This window comes from Columba livia, chromosome 2 (assembly GCF_036013475.1).
Source record: "Columba livia isolate bColLiv1 breed racing homer chromosome 2, bColLiv1.pat.W.v2, whole genome shotgun sequence".
Classification (NCBI taxonomy): domain Eukaryota; kingdom Metazoa; phylum Chordata; class Aves; order Columbiformes; family Columbidae; genus Columba; species Columba livia.
The window spans coordinates 67,453,582-67,475,393 of record NC_088603.1 but is presented as its reverse complement, the minus strand read 5'-3'; the positions used below and the strand labels follow the sequence as shown (position 1 = coordinate 67,475,393).

Below are 21,812 nucleotides of genomic sequence, written 5' to 3'. Positions count from 1 at the left end.
TGCGTAGGTTTAGAAAATCAAGTGCAGTAGGTAAGCAAATGAGAGCGTGACCTTTGTTCAGAAGTTCTTTGCTTCTTCGTTGCATAGTACTGACAAAAGCACCATACAAAAAAAAAAAAAGCACAAAAACAACAAAACAATAAAATAAAAAAAGCCCCAACAAAACAAAAACAAACCCAAACTTTGAGAGAAGAGGCAGCATTGTTGGCTATCCAAAGTGCTGAGCTTTTAGTGCTCACACAGCATCGCTGGAACCTCCAGAGAAGAAAATAAACAAAGTTTAGGCTCAGATTCTTGACACATTAGAGCTATCAGCCAGCTATCCCCCTTTTTAAGTACAGAAAATATCACGTGCTTCTTACGCATTGCAAAGGGATGCGAAGCTGTTCATCTTGCTGTTGACACATTATTCAAAAGGCAAATTTTTTGGAGGTTAGTTTTGGTGCTTTGACCTGGGACTGAGCCTGTGGTAGGAGCAGGAAACATCCCTCAGCATCATCTGCTTGTATGTCCCTATAGCAATCAGGTGGGGAGGACCAGGAAGGCTGCGTCTCCCAGGCCTTGAACAATGACGGCATTTACAGAAGCTTCTTGAAAGCTGTTACCTGCCAGCTGCGCCTGCTTGTCTGAAATGTAAATCATGGCTGTTTCCTTGACCAAGGAGATACAGTCCAACCATTTGTTGCCAGACACCCCTGGGAAATCCTACAGAACAATCTGAGCTGGCTTCAAAGATAAAATTGGGAGGATGAGCCTTGTGAGTATTACAGGGTGTGCTTTTTACACAGTGGCACAGGAAGAAGCCCTGTGTTTCCATTAACATTAAGAGGACGGGAGCATTTCATTTCCAGTGCAGCACAGCAGGCATTTATCTGATAGAAGTGGCCTCATGTTGCACAAAGGGTTCTGCCCGGCAGCAGCGCTATGTGCTGGTGGTGTAGCACTGACCCACAACCACGAGACTGGGCTCAATGAGAGCTTTCTTCTTGATAGGCCACATGATTAAAGCTGTAGGGCTAGTCTTTGATCCTCAAATATATATATATATATATATTTTTTTTTTTTTTAATATATATATATATTTTTTTTTTTAAAAGATGACATAACAGGCTGCCCAGAGAGGTTGTGGAGTCTCCTTCTCTGGAGACTTTCAAAACCCACCTGGATACATTCCTGTGCAATCTGCTCTAAATGAACCTCCTATATAGCAGGTGAGTTGGACTAGATGATCTCCAGAGGTCCCTTCCAACCCCAACCATTTTGTGGTTCTCTGGCAGTTGCTCTTGAGCATTGGCAGCCCCAGGAGCCACCCGTCCTCTCCCCAATGGCTTGCAGACATCTGGCACCCAGCAAGCAGCTCCTCCCATGTCTCCCCACCACCAGCTCCCCACTGCTACTTCCACATCCTCTCCCAGCTCCTTCTACTGCCCCTGCCTGCCTCTCTGCTGGGTTTCTTAAGGAAATGTTGCAGCTGTGTTCTGCTCCCTCCATTCAACTTCTTGTATTGCTTTTATGTGTCTCCTTCTATTCTGCACAAGGCACAACTCCTAGATCACTAGACAAAATACTATACTTAGACCTGATTGACTTCCTCAAACAGAATATTTGACACAATTCATTCAGACTTTGCCTTTCCCTGCTTGCAGAACACTGTCACAGAGGTTGAGGTTCCCTGAAAATAATTTGTTGCTTGTTTATTTCTTTAAACTGATATCTCTTTGAAGATTCTCCTCAGAGGAGTGATGACAGATGCTTGCAATTTGAACGGTGTTGTGGATTGCAATCAGTTAAAAAAAAGGTGGGATGGTGTTTCTTCAGTAGCGGGTAGCACAGATGCTTGCAATGCCTAAACATTTGTGCATAGAATTTAAATTTGTTTAAGGATGTGTAGGATTATGGTGAGTTTATTTGAAATGTGAATGTTTATTCTTAGAGAAAGAAAAAAAAAAAAAAGCAATTTTGACACATTTTGAGTCCCCAGGTTTCCAGACATCACAAAGTGAGAAAAGTAAGGTTTGCATCCCATACCACCTCTGGGGCTGGCTGTCCCAGCAGCCTCTACCACATGCACTACTCTTCCTTCTGAGATCATCTCCAGACCACAAGATGAACTCTCTCAAACCTCCTGGCATGCTGGTCTGTGGTGGTTTCTAAACCAGGATAATACAAACAGGATAAGGTGGATGTTGGTGCTCCAGTGGGCAGCGTGTGCAGTGAAGCAAAGGGAAGCGGGGAACAAAAGTGGGGTCCCCAGAGGGGACAACGACGCATAATGAGAAGGGAAGGATGCACTATGGGGAGGCAAAACTGGGAGGTGGAGCTTAATCTAAACTCAAGACCCATCTTGAGCTGGAAAGTCTTCTAGAAAGACTCTTTTTGCATCTATCTTCTTAAGGAAGGGTCAGCTGTGAGCAAACAGCTCATAGAATTAATACCAGGTAAAATGGGCAAGAAGAAGTGAGACGGTAATTGGTTTGCTAGGAGGCTGTCCAGTCAGGCATGTCAAATGAGCTTTTCCTAGGCTAAATATTCTGCTAAACCTGTCTCAGACGTATCAGTGGTCCTCTTCAAAAACTCAGGAAGGATGGGAGAAATACCAGGAAGGAGGAGAAAAACAGGTATGCATGGTGGTTGTTTTTTTAAAGGCAGAGTGGGTAGGAGCAGGGAATTACTGACTGGTGAGTTCTCTGCAGTTCCCCTGATCAAGCCACTTGTATGTTTGAAGGGCTCAAGGAGTAAAGGAGCAGCTTCACCAAGAGCAAATCCTGGCAAGCTGATTTCCTTCTCCAACAAGGTAATGGGCCTTGGTCCTTAAAAGAGAAACAGTAGATGTCCTACTTCTGGGATATTAGTATGGTTTTTGGTACTACCTCATATGAAAAAAATATATATAATCTCATAAACAAAGAAGACAAATATGGGAAACTACTGAAAGGTAGCAAAGCTAGATATTTACACCCAAGATCCTCAAAGGATGACTAACCAAATGGAGATCAGAATGGGTACTGAGCAGAGTTACCCTGAGTAATATCCTGGTCTGCATCTGGATTCAATATTTGCATTAACCAACCTGGCATTCAGGAGGTACATATTGAAGGCAGGGCTACCCAGTGCTCCCACCATGGTTTTGTGTCTGAATTCTTGAAAAATTCCATATTCTTTATCATAAAGGAAAAAGCCAGGGTGAAGGTAAAAGCACGAATGGAAAAATCTACTAGAAAAGATACACTATAGGAGTTGCATGCTCCTGAAAAATCACCTAAGATTTATTTAATAACCAACTGTTTTAGCAGTAAAATAAATTTCCTACTAAAACTTTTCAACTGCTGCCAAGCACAACTCAAAGGATGTTTACTTCGATGCCTTTGTCTGACAGAGGAAGGTTGTTTCTGGCAAGTACTTTATATTGTATTAAGAAACCAGACAAAACAAACAAGAATGTGAAAATCATACTTTAAAAGTCATTCAAAGCCACCATGCAGAGTCTCAAACATTAGAGGACATGATGAGGGCAAATGTGGTTGGTTTGGAAAAAGTATATTCATAAGGATGGAAATCTATTTGCCTCTTCTAAGTTTCTGATGTTAGTGAAACTCTTCTGGATCCATGGATCTATTATTTTTTGCATGGGGAATACAGCTCAGTCTTTACAATGGAGAATAAGTGTTTCCCTCTCCCTCCAGTACGGACATCCCAACAGGTAAAGTGCTTGTGGAAAAAAATATTGATAGATACCTTATCTACAAGGCAAGTCACAATTGTCTTTATTTCCACCATCAAATTCCAGAGGAGATAGAGAAAAGGAAAAACTTCAGTTCAAGGCAGTGTTGTCAGTATAGTTAAAATCCTTTTGAGTTAATGATTTGCCTACTTGATGTAGCAAACAGTAAGTTAAAAATACTTCAGGTATGTAATTTTTTTCTTTCAGCTTTACATTGTCCTTTTAAGATACGGCTGTTGAAAAAGACTTTCATGAGTGGTTTTTTCTTTCAGTTGCTTTGTTGTATGACTTTGCCTTTGAATTGCCCAAGCTGACAAAATCTTCAGTATTTCAGCATGCCAGAAGCTCCTGCTACGAGTCCCACTACAGCACTTTAATTGTAAACAAGATGATAGCTCATGTCAGTGAGCAGAGGTACAGGTAGGACCAGTAATCTACCTGAGCCCTGTAATGGTGTGAAGTCTTTCAGGGAATGCTGCAGGGTAACACAAAGAGAACAAAAATTTAAATTAACATATCAAGAGCACGGGTATTGGTGCTAAAACCACTCTGGTCCCTGTCATTGCAGGACTGCAAAATGCAGAAACACTCCCCAGACCAGTGCCAGGCATATGGCTTCCTTGGGTGTGGAAAGCTCCACACTCCCTCAGCTCCTAGGAGCAGCACCACACCATGTTGTGCCTTCCAGTACTATGTGAAGTGTCTGATGTTCCTGAAGTCAATGATGGATTTTTCTCATTTCTTTTCTCTGGGTGGGGTAATGAATGTATTGGATGCCTGCTACATCTAAGGGGTGAAAAATGAAAAGCCACCAGCATGCTCTTAAAACGCAAACATATAAGGTTATGATAATGTTACAGATTACAAAGTCCAAGCAGTTCACCTTACATCTGCAGCACAAGGTGGTGAAGGGTGAAGGCAGTGGATGAGAAGGTGCAGAAGGAGATGCAAGGGAGAGGGTCTGCTTCCCACTCCAGTGAGTCTTGCTCTGGGAAACTTCCATGGTGCTGGAAAAGGGACCTCCACAAACTGCTTTTGGGTAAACCCATGGTTAGTATAAACCACGGGGTGCACAAATGGTATATCTGGAAATCCAGCACTGAGGATAGTATTTTAGGGAAGGTAGCAAAGAGCAACAGGAAGGTAAAATTTAGATTGCTGAGGGTAGCTGCCATATTAGCACAGACCCATCATGACCTGAGGAGTTTTCCTAAGAGCCAACAGCTGCGTCACTGCCTGCATTGGGCAGCTGCAGCTCATTGGAGGGATGACACAAGTATGATCAGCTGAAGCCAGGTCATCATCCACCAGGATGGGACAACCTCTGAAGCAGCAGGGACAGAAAACAGTAAGTACAAAAGCTGCAGTGTGATGCAGCAACACATGTGTACATGTGCTGCAATGCAAAGTAATGTAATTTGGGATCAGTGACTTGTATCATATGAGCTGAAGCAGTTGTTTGGTGAAGGCGGTGCTGTAGCCGCGTGATCCTCAGAAAGCTGCTCACTGCCCAGTCTCATGGGATCTATCTTACTCAGGTATTCCTCTCCCACAAGCCGATCCCACACAAGAGCCGCACTTCACTGATAATGGAGATCTATATATACAGTAACTGTTTTTTGCCCTGCTGCCAGTGCTTCAGCCTGTGCTGTCTGGCCAGCTATCCTTGAAACTGCAAAGAGAAACTGAGAAGAGATGGGAACAGATTTGGGTCTTCATGGAGACAAAATTGGGCCCCTTAAGGTGTAAGACCCCCAGCACCAGAGATGCAGTTTCTCCTTTTTGAGCACTGCTTGTATCTTTCCGTATTACTTTACTGAATACACCTGCATGTCCTGCCACTTCTCTCCAGCAAAATGGTAGCATGCATTGGTCAGTGGTATTAAAAGCATACAGCAGGATCTAGAAAGGGGTTGGAAAATAATATTGTCCTTGATGGGAAGAATGCCACAGGGTCAGCATTTCCTTCTGGAATAGTTGTTTGAATTTGGGTTTTGCACAGTCTACTATGTTTGATAAGCCTGTAGCTGGCCTCCAGCTGTCTTTGCTTTGACAAGCTCACCTCTCACTTAAAATTTATTGTCCAGCTTACATAAGCACAGTGTCCCTCTGTTAAGACTGGTACCCCTTGCTATCTTTAACACAATTAATTAAAAGTTCCATTAAAATGTAGAAAATTCTCGATCCTGTAGACACTAGATCAGCCCTGAGTCTTCATAGTAATCTCCTCGCAGGGCCTGACCACACGTAAGAATTGTCTTCCTTTAGTTGGACCTGGTTTGCAGAGAAGTGTTGTTTACATTACAGCATTCCTGTTAGTGAGGTGACTCTAAGCTCTTGCCTTGATTGGAAGGGTTTAAAATGAGGATAATATCCTTCTGGCTCTAAGTCAGAAAAATATTCATGCATGTGCTGCTGCACAAAATGTGGTCTTAGCACATGCTACTGCCAAGCATATGCTCAGGAAATTTATTTTTAGAGAGAGGTGAATTTAAGCAGCAGCTTAAGACCTGTCTTGAACTGGGACACAGTAGATAACATTAATCTGGCCAAATTTCCCTACTGGCATCTAGTTTATCTAAGCCATTTGAATGGCTAGTAGAAGGGAAAAAATACATGATATTAAAACCTTGCTAGCAATGGTGTTTGTACATACTGTAAATGTGTCCTCTGATAGTGTTTGCAACACTGAACTGTTAATTACAGTCTCATGTAATTTTGAACTAGTAATTACAGTTTGGTGTAATCTAACTCTTTAAACTGTTTTTTTTTATTATTTTTATTTTACTAAACTCTGTTGCATAAGCTTTTCATTAGTACTAGTCGCTGTTGACATCAAAATTAGCAAGTAAATTTAGCACAATACACTGATGTGCAAATAGAATGCTTCTTAATGAGTCTTTGGGGGATTTTTTTAGATCATCCCTTTTTTCCCCCCTTAAGACTGCAGCAGCAATATGAAGCATTTTTACCTTCCACAGGTGCTAACTGCCATCATGCTTTTTTACAGTTTTCTGTTGTGTTTCTGCAGTGGCACAATACAGTCTTCACACTTCAAGCAATGAAACGATTAAGTAAACTGTCATAATATTATGATAAATCTATCCACCTGGCCACAGTTTGTTTGCCTTTAACAATCCATCATCAAATTTTATATGGAAAGTGTAAAACAAAATTCTTTTGACAAAAGATGATCTTGGATACCTTTATTAATGTGGCTGATGGTAACAGAAGAAGTGTAAATCATTGATATACTGCTGCTCAATAGAGAAATCTTTAAAGAAAGTAATAGACATGTTTACAGCACTTACTATTGTCTAATACAGCTCAAATACAAATCAGCCCATAGATTTCTGTGACATTCTTTCTTAGGTGCTTAGAATGAAAATGACATAGAGTGAGAAGCTGAACAAAAGGCAGTTACCTAACCTCTTGGAGTCCTGAAAGCCTGTAGATTGCAGGTTATTATAGTGCCTAAATTATAGGGATATTTTGGATAAAAACCTTCTTTTACCTCAGTGAAGAATCACAGATCAAAAAGTAGGGGCTGGAGTGCAAGGTATAAAAGCCAATTTAAGTCTGTCTGCTCTACTTTATTTTTATGTCTTTGCTTTTTCAAAATGGGTTCTAATTGTTTTTTGAGGTGATTCTGCCTTTGGCTCCATAGTTCTGAATTCAGTTTATTTTTGTGAATTTGGTCTGGTTCTTTCACCAGCAGACTCCTGGGATAAAAACAATGCAAGGTGCAACAGTGTCTCTTTCTAGCTACAACACAGAATCAATATAATTCTTAGAGCAAGGAGATGAATGTATTTTCCTTTCTAACATGAATGAGAGAATAATGAACAAGAAAAATGCATCAAGCTAAAAGTGGATAAGAAAAGCAGCTTGAGCTGGGTGTTCTTCTGTGTTTGCAGCTCCCTCAGGAATGAAGAGGAACAGATTCACATTGCCAACAGATTCTGGTCCTGTTTCAATGCAATGTTTATAGCACTTTTCACTAATGTTTATGAACACTGATTGTGTGGATTGGTTCAAAGACAAAATATAGCATTCAAAGGTACAGGTACTATTGAAATAAATCAGTTTGTCTGAAGTACATGCGTATGTCATTTGAAAGCACTAACTTCAAGATTTCAGTTCGAAGACTATAAATGCCATTAGGCAAGTTTCTGTGCTCTCTGACATCTTTGGAATTGCAGTAGTGTAACTGATGAGGTTACAGCTTCTCTTCCACATCAGGAGAAAAGCCCACTGCTAGTGCTCACTTCATTTTATTTCATCAGCTTCAGTTTATTTGTGATGCCAATATTCCTGTGTGCCAATATTCCTGTGCTGACCACCTTCTCATGAGCTAGATGGATCCTGCCTGCTAGCAGAACACACACACAGGTTTTCAGGTCTGTTAATTATTCAGTGTAAACTGCCAGATGAAGAGACTTCTCCAAAGCATTCTCCAAGAAGACCACTCATCATAGCAGTTTCAACCATTCCTGGCCACTTTTCCAAGTTCGACTAGTTTGGAGGCAACTTCATCTTGCATTTCAGATTCACAGTTCTCCTACCTTTATTTCCATTTAAATTACTGTCTTTTAAAAAATCTTACTGAAATAAATAATATCACAGCGAACCTGAAGCTAACAGAAACTTTGCAGTAACAGAGATGGGACTCTTAGGAGCACCTGAACTCTGCAGGGAGAGGTGGTTCATGTTGAAAGACCCGGAACAGAAACACTCTTACCCAGGCAAATTACTCTTAGAAGAAACTACAGGCATTATATTGCAGCCATGTGATAGTAGATGGAATCAAACTCACATAAACACCTGACTGAAAAAACAAAAACCACAAATAAGATGCTACTGATAGGCATGAATTTGAACTGTGGCAATCTGCAGAGCTAACAAAAGCCTCATTTCTTAAATGGAAAAGAGAAAATGTTTCATATAAAGACCACAGAAAAATCTGTGCAATTAGCTTCCCTGCACAGATGCTACTCAATTGAATTCAAATTAGGGAGTAGAAACTCCTGTGCTCGCTAGGATTCATCTACATTTGAATTTAATACTTCAAATGTAGATGATCAGACAATGACATTATTTATCTGTTGGATGTATCAAAAGAACTGACTCTGAGTCTTGAATGCACACATGGCTTTAAGACTTTTACTGTAACATGGTATTTCTACTATCACTTCTTCACCTCTTTTTATTTTTTTAAGATTTCTTTTTCCGTCTTGAGACACATACACTATTCATTCATAAGGGGGATTACTCAAATCCCAAGTTCTCCTTTATTTCCAGTTTCATTGTGTGAATGGTTTACTCAACTCCTTTCCATTCTGGTTGAAGAGGGGCAGTGTTCACACTCCTGCTGTTGACTCCAGCTGGCACTTGAGGACCCCATGAGCCGAGCCTTAAACTCTCCCCTCCTGCTCCGCCCCCAACTTGCCCATCTTGGAAGTGGCCAAGCGTCTTCCACCAAGAGGTGACACATTTTGGCTCCTACCAACTTGACAGCTCAGGCTCTTCTCACAAGATTTTGCCTTGAAACAATTCAGGGTACAAAAAAGCATTGTGAATGTATTTGTGCTGTAAAGTGCTCTCTTTGAGACATCTACAGAAAGTACTTCTTAAACGTTTTAAGTCTAAATCTGTACTTATGAAGTGTAGAAAAGAATCGTATTTTCCCCCTAAGTATTTGATTCTCTATGTAAAAACTGCTGCTCCCTTTTTTTAATTGTCTTCATGGACAAATACCTTTTCCTTCTGATAATGATTCATTGTAAACAGAACTTCCTAGTGCATTGGAGAAGATGAGAAAACAAACACATACCAGATGTTAGTCACACTATTTAATGCATTATCAGAAGGTAGTTGGATACTGTGGTGACGGCTGCAGCATAAAAACCTATGCAGAATAGAAACTAGCAAGAAAGAAGCTTTCAAGATGAAATAAAAGTAGGATTAAATTGTCCAACTGTGCAGCACTGGTATTCTGTTTTCTTGTATGTAATCTGATAGGCTTTGCATTATTCTCCAGAATGTTTCATTGGGCCAAATTCATTCTTAGTGTAACTCCATTGACTTTAATAGACTTTTTCAAGAGCTTAGTTTAGTCTATTGTATGTCAGATGTTTTATGCATGCAGCATCATTCCTAGGAGAAGATTACTAAGGATAAAAATGTTATCTACATTTCAAGACATGGTCCATCTTCCAATTGAGTCTCAAGAGAGCAAAATAAAAATGTCAACAAGTCAAGAATTGGCAAACAGCCAGGAAAAGATGTTAAAATACTTTTTTAAACAGTATTTTTTTTCCATGATTCCTTGAGAAACATTTTATTGTGTTGGAGAGAAAGCCGTTTAGTGGGGTTTTTTTATTTATCCTATATTTAATTCATTTCTATCTTAATGATTAAAAGGCCTCAGTCAGCTACAGAGACTAATTAGGCTACACTATAACAAGGATTACTGAACTGTAATTATTATTTATTCAAATCAGTGGAAGAATTACTGAGGTTTACGTTAAAAATAATCAAAGCTAATGGAGGAAGAAGCAAAGGACAGCAGTAGTGATTTCAACTGCATGTTGTCAACCACCCCAGCAGGACAAAAGTAGTCATCTCACTGACACCCTGAAATAGGGGCCTGCTGATATTTGCTCATGAGTCATTTATTTCAACCGTATTTTTAAACATAACCTCTTTTTAAAGAAATATCCTTGGGAAAAAAAAATTGTATGTAGGGTACAAACACTAGTATTACTAGCTGGTTGGTGAAAGAAAGTGCCAGGAAAAAGCAACAGAGATATATTTGCCTGGTATTTTCACTGTATTTAAAATGTGGGACTTTTTGCTCATTCTCTGAAACAGATTCCAGGCTGTTGGATTGCTGCAAATGCCCATAGCCTTTCATCTGCAGTTTTAACCCACCGGTTACTTCCAGGCTGCACTTCTAGCTTTCAAAAAACAACTCCAGCTGCATTTTAATTTCACTGAAAAGTTTCAACACTCCCAAAATGAAACAGTGCCCATCTGAACAGCCCTTCTGCCCAAGGGCCACCTTCCCCTCATCCCCTTCCCTCCACATGCACTCCAGATAATGAACTTGTCAGGGCTGGTACAATCTACAGGCAAATTACGATATAGCACCAGGGTTTAATCTAGGCAAAGATTCTGATCTAGAGGCAAAGCTGGGCTGATGTGGAACATCAGTATTAACAGCCCAGATTTGTCTTGCTCTGGTCTAGAATGAAATGTTTTCTTTTCTTTTTTTTTTTTTTTTTCCTCAGTTGTGGAAAAATGAAATATTTTTGGATTAACCAGGATCAAAACTTTTTTGTTAAACTAAATCAAAAGATATTTTGTGGAAATTCCATCTGCTTTTAGTTGTACTTTCTAGAAATGAGACCAAATATGACATAGCACTTTAGGTGTGAGCAATGAAAAGAGAACAGGATGGACTTTGAAACAGCTGCCATTTTAATCTGTCACTCCCTTTCCTGTCCTTCCCTGCTCTCCAGGTTCCCAGCTACCAGACTTGTGTCCCTGCTCCTCTGTCAATGTAATTCCCCCAAACTTACATCAGGTAAGGAAAGCAGGGCACAGGGAAGGGGGGAGGTTTTTTTCTAGCAGGTACGTCCCACATGGGTGGTGTGATTTTGTCATTTTAACAACGCACGTGTCTTGCCAAGGGACAATCAATACATAAAATCACCTTATAGAGATCTTTTTTTTCCTTTTGATACAGAAGACATGTGCTTGTTTTCCTCCTTTGCAGCCTCAACTAACTTCATGTTGTGTACATGAGAAAGGGCACATGGCAGGGCATGATCACAGAATCACACAGAATCAATCACACAGAATCACACAGAATGGCTGGCATTAGAACAGACTTCTGCAGATCATCTAGTCCAGCCCACCTGCTAAAGCAGGTTCACCCAGAGTAGATTGCACAGGAATGTGTCCAGGCAGGTTTTGAATGTCCCTAGAGAAGGAGACTCCACAGCCTCTCTGGGCAGACTGTTCCAGTGCTCTGGCACCCTCAAAATAAATAAGTTTCTTCTCATATTCAGATGGAACCTGCCATGTTTCAGTCTGTGCCCATTGCACCTTATCCTATCATTGGGCAGCACTGGAAAGAGTCTGGTCCCATCCTCTTGACCTCTACCCTTGAGATATTTATCAGCATAAATAAGGTCCCGTCTCAGCCTTCTCTTCTCCAGGCTGAACAGATCCAGCTCTCTCAGTCTCTCCTCATAAGAAAGATGCTCCAGCCCCCTCATCATCTTTGTAGCCCTCTGCTGGACTCCCTCCAGTAATTCCTTGTCCTTCTTAATGGGAGAGTCCAGAACTAGACACAGTGCTCCAAACGTGGCCTTACTAGGGCAGAGTAAAGGGGGAGGATCACCTCCCCTGACCTGCTGGTCACACTCTTCTTAATGCATCCCAGGATACCGTTGGCCTTCTCGGCCATAAGGGCACAGTGTTGACATAGCCTGGCAGGATATCACATAAGACCTGAAGTGCAGGCATGGCTAAGGCATGGATTCCTGCATAAAAGTGAATTCAGCATGAAGGACCCTGAAGTCTCCTGTACTCCTGTAGATGTGAAAGGTGTTGCTTGTCACAGGGATCCCTGAGCTAAATGCTTTTCTCTTAATGAAAGCACAACTGTCACTTTCAGACTAGTGAAACTTTGGGGCTCCAGCAATACTGCTCATCTACGTCACTGCCACTACGAGACTTGAGAGATTCGTCCATTTGCCTTTACCTCTACAAATATGTGTCCATATAGTCCACTAATCGGAACTCTGCAGTGTCTTGTATACTATCTTAACAACCCATAATGATTTCCTTGTTCCCAGCAGTGTGTCACGTTTGGCTCAAACCTGAAGACACAGGTGATAAAAGTTAACATCCAGATGGAGTATATATATTGAAAACAATTTCATATTGTTAGTTTCATATAATGTGCCTGATTTTTTGTGTCTGAGCTCTGAAATGCTGCAATAAAGATGCAGTTTTGCCACATAATCTTCTTGTTTGTTTTCCAAATCTTTCTTTCAGATTTACGCAGATGTTCAGTCTGCAGCTATGCAAAATTTCAGATGGTTGTAGACATAGAAAACATGATCGCAAGTGTTTACATAAGCAAAATCCCTCAGCAATGCTGACTTGAAAACCTGAGCTGACTGTCCCTGCTTCATCTCTGCATAGTCAGCTGATTAGCATTTGGTTTTGAACTTACCTCTTCAAAGTACAGCAAGTGTACAGCTTGGTTCTTCTGAAGCATTTATGAGTGTGTACACAGTAGCTGAGATGGAACTTCAGATGTCATCGCACCGATTCCATCTGTCCTTGAGCCTGCATGAAAAGAAAGTGCTGATACACACTTCCACACTCGGAAAAATACTCCTGGGTCTTACTGACAGACATTGCTCCATTTCGACCATTGCTGTTATAAAAGCCCCTTGGAGCAAATACATCCTTTTTATTTTTGTGTGGCACTTAGCATTGTAATGTGCCAGTATGTGACTAGGACCCTGAGATGTAATGGGACTAGAAATAATGTCGTAACAAAGGTACTTGGAAAATTCTGCTCAGCTGGCTTTCTCTTGCAGGATTTTGGTTTTGCTCTTGATGAGGTCATGTGAGAGGAGCATTTATTTATTCGTTATTTTTGCATATGTACAAAAGGGGGGCTGGAAGTGCACCCTCAGCACCTTTTACACAGCTACAAATTATCTTTATAAAAATAACACTAAACCAAAGTGTAGAGCACCCACTCAAAATAAGTAGTTAAAAATACACTTGGCAGATGAAAAGCTGGAATCACATTTTTTTTAGCAATGAGATTCTACCCCAACCACAGCCCTGCTCAGGGAGAAATAAGGGTCTTTATACTGAACCCGTAGAGTCATCAACAGAGCTCACATCTGTTGATGTGAGCTCTTTCGGACTGTGAGAACTTGATGAGTTCCAGAGCCTGAAGGCCAAACATAAACTCTGTGCAAGAATTTGGGATTTCAAGTGACTTTGTTGACACAGTAAAGAGAGGTGGTATCACTGTGTGTGAGATTCCTTATATTGGTCTTCCATGTTCCTATCAATCAATAAATTATATCTATTCTTCCAGCTATTTGTGTGTCCAATATTATATAAAAATACGAGGACAAGACTCACACTGGATATTAAATATTTACATTATTTTCACATCAACAGCTCTATACAGAAGTAACAAAAACCTTTCGTTTGTTACTAGGTGAGGGTCTCTCCCGAGACAGAAAAGATGGCTATCTGCTCCTGTTGCATTTCAAAGTGTTTCTTTGGATTGCAGTTTCATGAAAAATCTAATACTTTATAGAATTTGTCCTGCTGAAAATTTAAGAAGTATCTTCTGGGTGATGTTCTTTGTGAACACAGCATTGTATTCTGGAAAGATGTAATGGCTTAGTCATTCAGGCTGATTAGTGCTGTCAGGCACTGCAAATTGAGTGATCTTCCTTAGGATGGTATTTTGGGGGGGAGGGTGTTTTGTTTTAAGTATAGATTACCTTTTCACCTTGATTTTTTTTTTTTTTTTAATGCATCTGCATCTGTCTCACTTACTCGTGTGATTCATCAGTTGTCATAAGCTACATAAGGATGTGCTCAGCCTGGATTTCAGAAGAGATGTTCAGGACAACCCAGGCAGAACCACTGCTGGTGCTGAAGACCCCACTGCATCCCCTCAAGGTCAGCACTGGACAGCTGTGGGTACCACCAGTAGGTGTAGTATGGGAGGTGGGGCAATTAGAGCTGGGAACCCTTCACAGAACCCAAACTCCCATAGCTGGAACCTGCTCCGGGACTGAATCGGTGCTCAGAAATGGCATTAGGCCCCATTTCAATGGTAAGAATGGCAAGTCCAAAGTTTAAGGAACTGAACTGAGGTTTATGAGATTTAATGCCTAGGCTTACCATACCCTCAGAAAAAAAGAATACAAATCAAAAAATTTCAAACTTCTTCAGCCATACACAGTAACCTTAACAAAAATGAGATAACTTAAGCATATAATTAGTTTCTACTTGCCCTATAGAATTGTGGGAACTTTTCCTTATTGACAAAAATATTTTTTAAAAAGTCATGGATTATAATTTAGGGGCTTTAGCTCTGTAATATGGAAATGATTACATTGCCATTTCTCAGAGTGGTACCAAAAAGAGCATTCATCAATGTTTAGCAGGCAGAACAGAAAGATGTAAAATGAAGGTCTTCAGTGTGTCTAAACTACTACAAAACTCTTCAAAAAGGCAGAGCATCTCTCCTCATCCAATGGCCAAGTCACAACTGAAGTAATTCCATCTTTTTAAGTTCCGTAAGTTATTTAATTTGGACACACACACTGACAGCATTTCACATCAATTAGGTACTCGTTTCAGCAGCTGCACCCTGCCTAAATATATTTATAAGAATGTATAGACTACTTTTGTCAGGTTTTTTACAAAATTGACTAGCTTGAGCCTTTCAGCAACAATATGGATATTCTGTATGGTTTCTGCCAGTTCTAGAAAATGAATTTTCTGCTGATAAGCAATTAGCTTTCTGCTAATATTAAAATTATTCAATGGCATTTTTGCCATCTGCTACAATGTGTACTTTTCTTAAATGCAACAAAATTTGACACTTAAAGAACAGTGTGAGGGAGAAAGGTCCTATCAAAAAACCCACAAAAACTATGCACCCAGAACTGTAATCTCTTTTCATATATTGCTGAAAATGTGATGTTTTCACAGATAATTATGTCCCCAAATGACCTTCCTGGTGCAACCTCTTTTATTGGACTGCTTTCTTCCATATGGAAACCTTATGAAATGCTATAAGCTAGACTATTGTTCATTAAAAAAGGAAACCTGTTAACCTTCTTCTTCCAGCCATGGTATTCATTTATAATAACTTGAGGGTAGGGGTGAGAAGTTGTTTTCACTGAGAGTTGTGCATTTGATTTAAAAAGGAATTGCATTCTAGTGAAATTCTAAAGAAATGGAGGTTAGCTGTTAGTTGGTAATTTCCTTTCTCTTTCTGAATAGTTAAGCAGTTATCTACCACAATTTACAGATGCTTCATTTCAGGTCTTTTGGCTTCACAATATTTATTTTTTGAAAGCTCTAGGTGAGGCTGAAATGTTAATGCTTTTCCAATTAAATCGGCATTGCTTTTATGTTATTTTTATGGTTATAAAGTTAATTGTATCTTGGTCCTCCTGTGAGTCACTCCAAATGTACCCCTGCAGGGATCACTCTTCCTGTCAGCTATAGAGGTGAAAGTCCCCTATTTTTAGATGAGTCTACAGTGCTCTGTAGAGCAGCCAGTCTCAGCCCAGACGCTCAGTCATTTTCTGGCATTTATGTCACCTCCCTGGGGAGTCTAAGAGCAGGTCTCATATTTAAGTGATGATTAGAAGAAACAAAGCGCTAGATAAGATGTAGGATTATTTTAGGTAGCTTATGCTTCTGTCTGTCTTGCCTATGCACCATCCCTTGGAAGGACTGTCTTCTCTGAGCCCTCATTAGCTCTGTGTGACTTCTTCACAGATAACTGGTATTTCAGAAAGTGCACCACGGACCCCACGGGAGTTTTTCTTCTGAATTTGTAGATCCATTGGTCATTCCTAGACAAATAATGTTTCAGGCTCAGAAGTAGCCTGATTGCATGTCCTCGAGGCCACTGAGTTGGCCATGTCTTTATGGTTCTTCAGTGTCAGTTAGCAGACAGTTGCCTATAAGCTAAATTTTTCTGAACCGAAACATTGCAGTCCAACAGAAAATATCTCCAGAACCAGCTTTGTCAATCTACAATTCCTATTGAGTATTACACAAAAGAGAAACTCTTCACCTCCAGACTACAGAGTTTGCATTTTTCCATGGAGGGAAAAAGAACCTTTTGGATCAAACAAGAAATTACATTTAACAGTAACCTGCAAGATACTAATAATTATGAACCACAGAGCCTTGTATCCAGAGCCAACCTTCAGTCTAGATGTAAAGACATCTGCAACAACTGGAGGGTGCTAGAAGGCAGGTCAAATTTAAGCTAAGGGAAGCAATTTTCTAAACTGCAACTAAAGTCAAAGGTATTGGTTGATGCCAACAGGAAAAGAAAAACCACACAGGAGTTATGGGAAAGAAAACATGGTTGTTTATCCTCCTTTGGCTACATTTTTGTAAACAAGATTGTAACATGAGTTTTTCTCCAAATTCATATTGGCAAATTTTGCTCCCTCTCGCTACAGCCTTACAAGTCTTTGAACACTGATCGTTGTTGCCAGAGAACAACAGTCTTGTCTACGGTGTCAGATGTCCTACAAGTCAGACTCTGATGTCAGACATCTAAGGGGTTTTGCATCCTTGCCTTGAGATATATATGTTACTTTCAGTTTCAAGCATCTTAAAACATTGAGTGGGATAAGAAACATTAATATTTAACATTAATATTGCATTAAACCAATAACATGAGATTAAATCCAGCCAAACAGACTCCAAAGATCTAATAGAAGATAATTCTAAGAGGAAGATGTCTGGAAAGAAGCAGCAGTAAAAGAAACATACTAATGGTGTTGAAAGCCTATTTCGAGAGCAAACAGACAGTTTGAGCTACTTCGCTCAGAGCATGCCACAGATTTGCCCTACTCCTTAAAACTGAGTTTCTGGCTGAAATAGAAATATGAATTTTGTGCAGAATAATGAAGTCAGCATGCATTGAAAAATCTTTCTCCCCATCTCATGAAGAAATCTCAAGTGTTGAGGCCTAGAGTATTGTCAGTCATTAGGAGAGAAAAAGAGGAGTGTCTCTGACACTGATTGGGGCCCTGCAATTTCAGGCAGAATCTGGCAATCAGGAGATCCTGGCCATCCCAATGGGGGCCAAACATCCCCCTGCCTTAGCTGAGAAAGGAAGACCTCTCTTGACCTCTATCTCCTAAGCATGCCCATCTGAGGGAGACATGGGCACCAACATGCAACTGAGTCACTGAGGATGCCCTCTCAAAACACATATTAGCTAGCGCAACTGCATTCTCCTCGGTTGGAAGGCATCTGGGTTGGGGGTGGGGGCTGAGGAACAAAAAAGGTCAAACAAATAAAACAGAAGTTAAAAAGCTGCGGGAATCTTTAAGAAAACCTAGGGACCTGATGAAAATTATCTATGTGGGTGCAATGACCAGTATGAAGTGCCTGTGTGAATGTCTGAGTAATACTGTCTCCAGATCTCATATCTTAGAGGGGAAAAAAAAAAAAATAAAAATGAGGAAATGTTTAGTTATGACTGGCAGCTTTGCCCTAGCATAGTCCTCCAAAATAAAAAAGTACAAGCTGCAGACTAATGCAGCTGAAATTGTATGTCTTGCCCTTATCATTTCTGGATATTTTCCATATATAAATGTTTGCGTTCTTATGTGCATACCGTATCTGCATGATTCCAAATTGCATGGCTAGTTCCTCATAAAAGTAGTGCTAACTTAGCAGCCCTGTACCTCAACATATAGATCTTTTTACATTGTCTTGCTGATTATCCAGTGCAATACTGATTTCGTGTGCTAGGTTTGATTCTGACATGCTGCACTGAAATGGTGACATCCACAGATATGGGCAAATAACAAGAGCTGAAGTTAACATTCACAATTGTCAGATGAGAATACTAGCTTACAGCATTTTTACCATGGGTGAATTGAAATAGGGTGGCACGGTATCCAGCCCCATCAACCTCCTTCTGCTCCAGCTGATCCATTTTCCTCTAAACTTACTTCTCTGTCACACTTTTCTATTTCACATACTTCTGTTCTAAGCTTTTTAACAATATTGGCTAATGTTTTAAGAAATTGCTGTTACTAGTTTCACAATTACTTTTGCTAAAAACACGTGAATAGTTATTACCATATTTATATTATTACTTCTTAACCTTGCATTTCATTGCTAACAAAAAAACAATCCTGGTAACCCAAACACTCTAACTTAAGGACATACCATATCACTGTTTCTCTCACTAACCAACAAATATGACATTAAAACCTTGTTGGATAACACAATAATTTCTGCATTTGAACATGAATCTCAACTTATTTGTGTGAAACAAATGTTTTAGACCTAAATAGTCTGTGCTTGCACTACAGTGTCAGCCAAACTGGAGGCTATAGATTTTGCTGGGGTGAGACAGACCTCTTTGCAACTGCTCTTCTCCACCCTTAACCCTGGTGGAGCCGGGAAATGGGAGCAGCAGGAATGATATTTTGCCAGCCATCTCAAGGATCCAACTAGTGTCCAAACTTGGAACAGGTAATAGTTGGAAGACATCTAGTTCAGCATTCATTCTGGGTTGGATCCAGCCATCAAGCCAAACTATCATAGATGCAAGTGCTGTCTAGGTAAGGGGTTTAAACACTTGTCTGGTAAAATGTGCTGTTCCCTTGAGAATGTTACAGATTCTTTCTCTCTTGCAGGGTTTTTGTTTTCTGAGCATGAAAAACACTGAAACAAAAAATTAAGAAAGAAAAAAGATAGAGCATACTGTGTAGTCTGTATAACTCTGGAGACTTCATTGTTACTGCAGGAATGAAGACTTGGAAATTTGTTTTCCACCACCTTGTGGTCTGTATCGCATTTCATCTGTTTAAAGTAAGATAGCAGCCTCTAGAAACAGAATGCTTACATTTGACACCAGCAGAGTGTGTTGTGTCTCAAAGGCTGGTTGTTTTTCATACAGCTATAACAGCAGAGAGAGCTGACAAAATGGAAACACTTATTTGCTAGTGTTTGACATCTACTTTGTAGAGGTGGAAAAAGATGCAAGGCAGATGAGAATCCAGCTTTCAGGCTCTTAACTAGAAAGCATGCCAAGAAGTTTGATCTTGAGTAATGCTGGCGCCATGAAGAGCCCCAAGCCTCTCTGTGCAGGTTAGATAGCTCCACAGACCATAGGTCCCTTCTACATCCCACTTGTCAGAGACACATAATTATCTCTAAACTTCCTTCATCTCACCTCCACATCCCCAGTGAAGGAATGTACCATGGAGAAACAGGTTCACTCTCCCCTGCTTCTGCAACGGTTTCAGCATCTATTGCAGCATGGGTGAGCCTAGCCCAAAGAAACGCAGGAGAGGATGTCACAGACAAAGTGACTGCAAACTGGTGCAGGGCTTGTATCTTCATTACTTTTGCATCTATTTTTATGGGTTTGTTTTGGTTGGTTTTTTTTTTTTATTCCTGAAGCTCCCTCAGACATGTCCCTTATCACAAAGGAAGACTCTGCATAATTAATTCTCACTATAGTGGTCCCATTTCATAATTAATTTATTCATTCTTTTGCTGTATAACTGTTTCTCTACTTAACTGACTGACTTTGGTAATAGTTCTCTGCATAATTGATTCATATTGCTGTTGATTCTCTCCATTTTTATTTAATACCAGAAATGATTTGCTGTATAACTGCTTCATTGCTTAACTCATTATCTACACAATTGCTTGGTATCATAATTGATTCACTGCTTAACTGTCTCACAGGATTATGAACTGCAAGTACCAGTCATTCACTTCTCACCTCCATTTCCCTTCCTTACATCAGCCTCTTCCTTTCTTCACATGACAACCCAAAGCTTTCCCAACACCCATTTTGCCCCCTCAGCCCACATCAAAATGTCACTGCTAATACCAGTCCCCTGGCCCATATTCTGATGCTTCCAGCCCCCTTTAGCGTCCTTCCCATTCCTCTCCTGGCTGCATCACACAGAGCATGCCAAGCTTCAGCTCTGTGTCTCTCACATATTAACAATGGGGTCTCACTCCATTTTTTAAAGCTTTATGCTCATCCCTCCTGTCCTCCTTTCACCACCTAGGTTCATATCTGTTGCCTCCATGGACATTTTTGCCTACTGACTCTTGTAACCCTTCTTTTGCACATTCATGCCTGGAAGACATCCCTGGACTACTCCAGAAAGCCTCTACCCTGCCTCCTCCATAAAATCTTCCCTCAAACCCACCCCTTCTGCATTGCACACAATGCCTGCTATGCCAGAGGCCACTACAGTATTACTGTCCCTCATGTGACAGAGGTAAAGCTCTAAAACTGCTGGCAACACACCCAGATTGCTTATGCGTCCTTGTGCATACCAGCACACTGATGTTAATTCTCTTCACAACATATTATGTCCTTCCTGAAAATTACACTTAGGCTGCTGACTTTGGCTGGTATATTTTCTCTGCCTGAGATACCTGGGGAAAATGTAAATAATAAATACATTTCCAGAAACTTAAAAAGCCAACGCACAACTACCTTTAGCTCCTTTCCTTCCTGTAGAGATGACCCCACAACTCGAATCTACTCCTCCCCTTTTCAGTTGCTTGTAAATTATATTTTGTTCTGAATATTCTGTCATTAGGAGCCAGATCTACAAAGAGCAATTAAAAAGCAGCAAGAAAAGTCCAGCCTAACAATACCAATGCAGGACTCCTTTAGGAAAGCAGAAAGACCAGGGTTACAAGGAAATGAAATTCTTGTTTGCAACTTATGTGGTTCCCTATGTGTAAAGATCAAAAGAAAATAAGCAACTCCTATGAACAATCTCCCTGCTTCTGTCTTCCTGCACATGGCAATCAAGAGCAGCTGCTGCTGCCCTTCTGTGCCATGAGAATGATTCCTTCTGCCTTTATTCAGTCAAAGGTGGTAAACATATCAATATTTTGTATACAAGGTATAGAGAAAGTAGGAAGGGATATTGGTCCAAATTGTTCTTCATTGTAAGGCACTCAGTTTTGACAGCTTTAAACATTGATCATATTTATCTGTTCATTCTACAGGTAAAACATGCCTGATGAGAACATAGCAAGATTTAATATTCTAATATAAATGCCATTTCTTACTGCTGTCAACCATAGCACTTGGATAAATATTATACCTCCTTCCTTCAAGAAATCACAGTGGGCTTATTTCTGACAATTGAACCACCTTCCACATATACATATTCTGCTGATGATTTCTGCAAGGAGCTTGGTGTATGACCCCATTTTAAGATCCCTGAAGTGGATGTTTAGCAACTTGGAGATCAGATCAATTTATTTA

General features: G+C 40.3%; 1 long non-coding RNA gene across 1 annotated transcript in view; it reads right to left on the bottom strand.

Annotated features, from left to right (window-relative positions):
* LOC135578525 (uncharacterized) overlaps window positions 1–21,812 on the bottom strand; it is a 34,509-nt gene that overhangs the window by 10,711 nt on the left and 1,986 nt on the right. The window contains exon 2 of the long non-coding RNA XR_010470242.1: window positions 12,972–13,087. This is a non-coding gene — a long non-coding RNA (uncharacterized LOC135578525). The remainder of the gene's footprint in view (window positions 1–12,971; window positions 13,088–21,812) is intronic.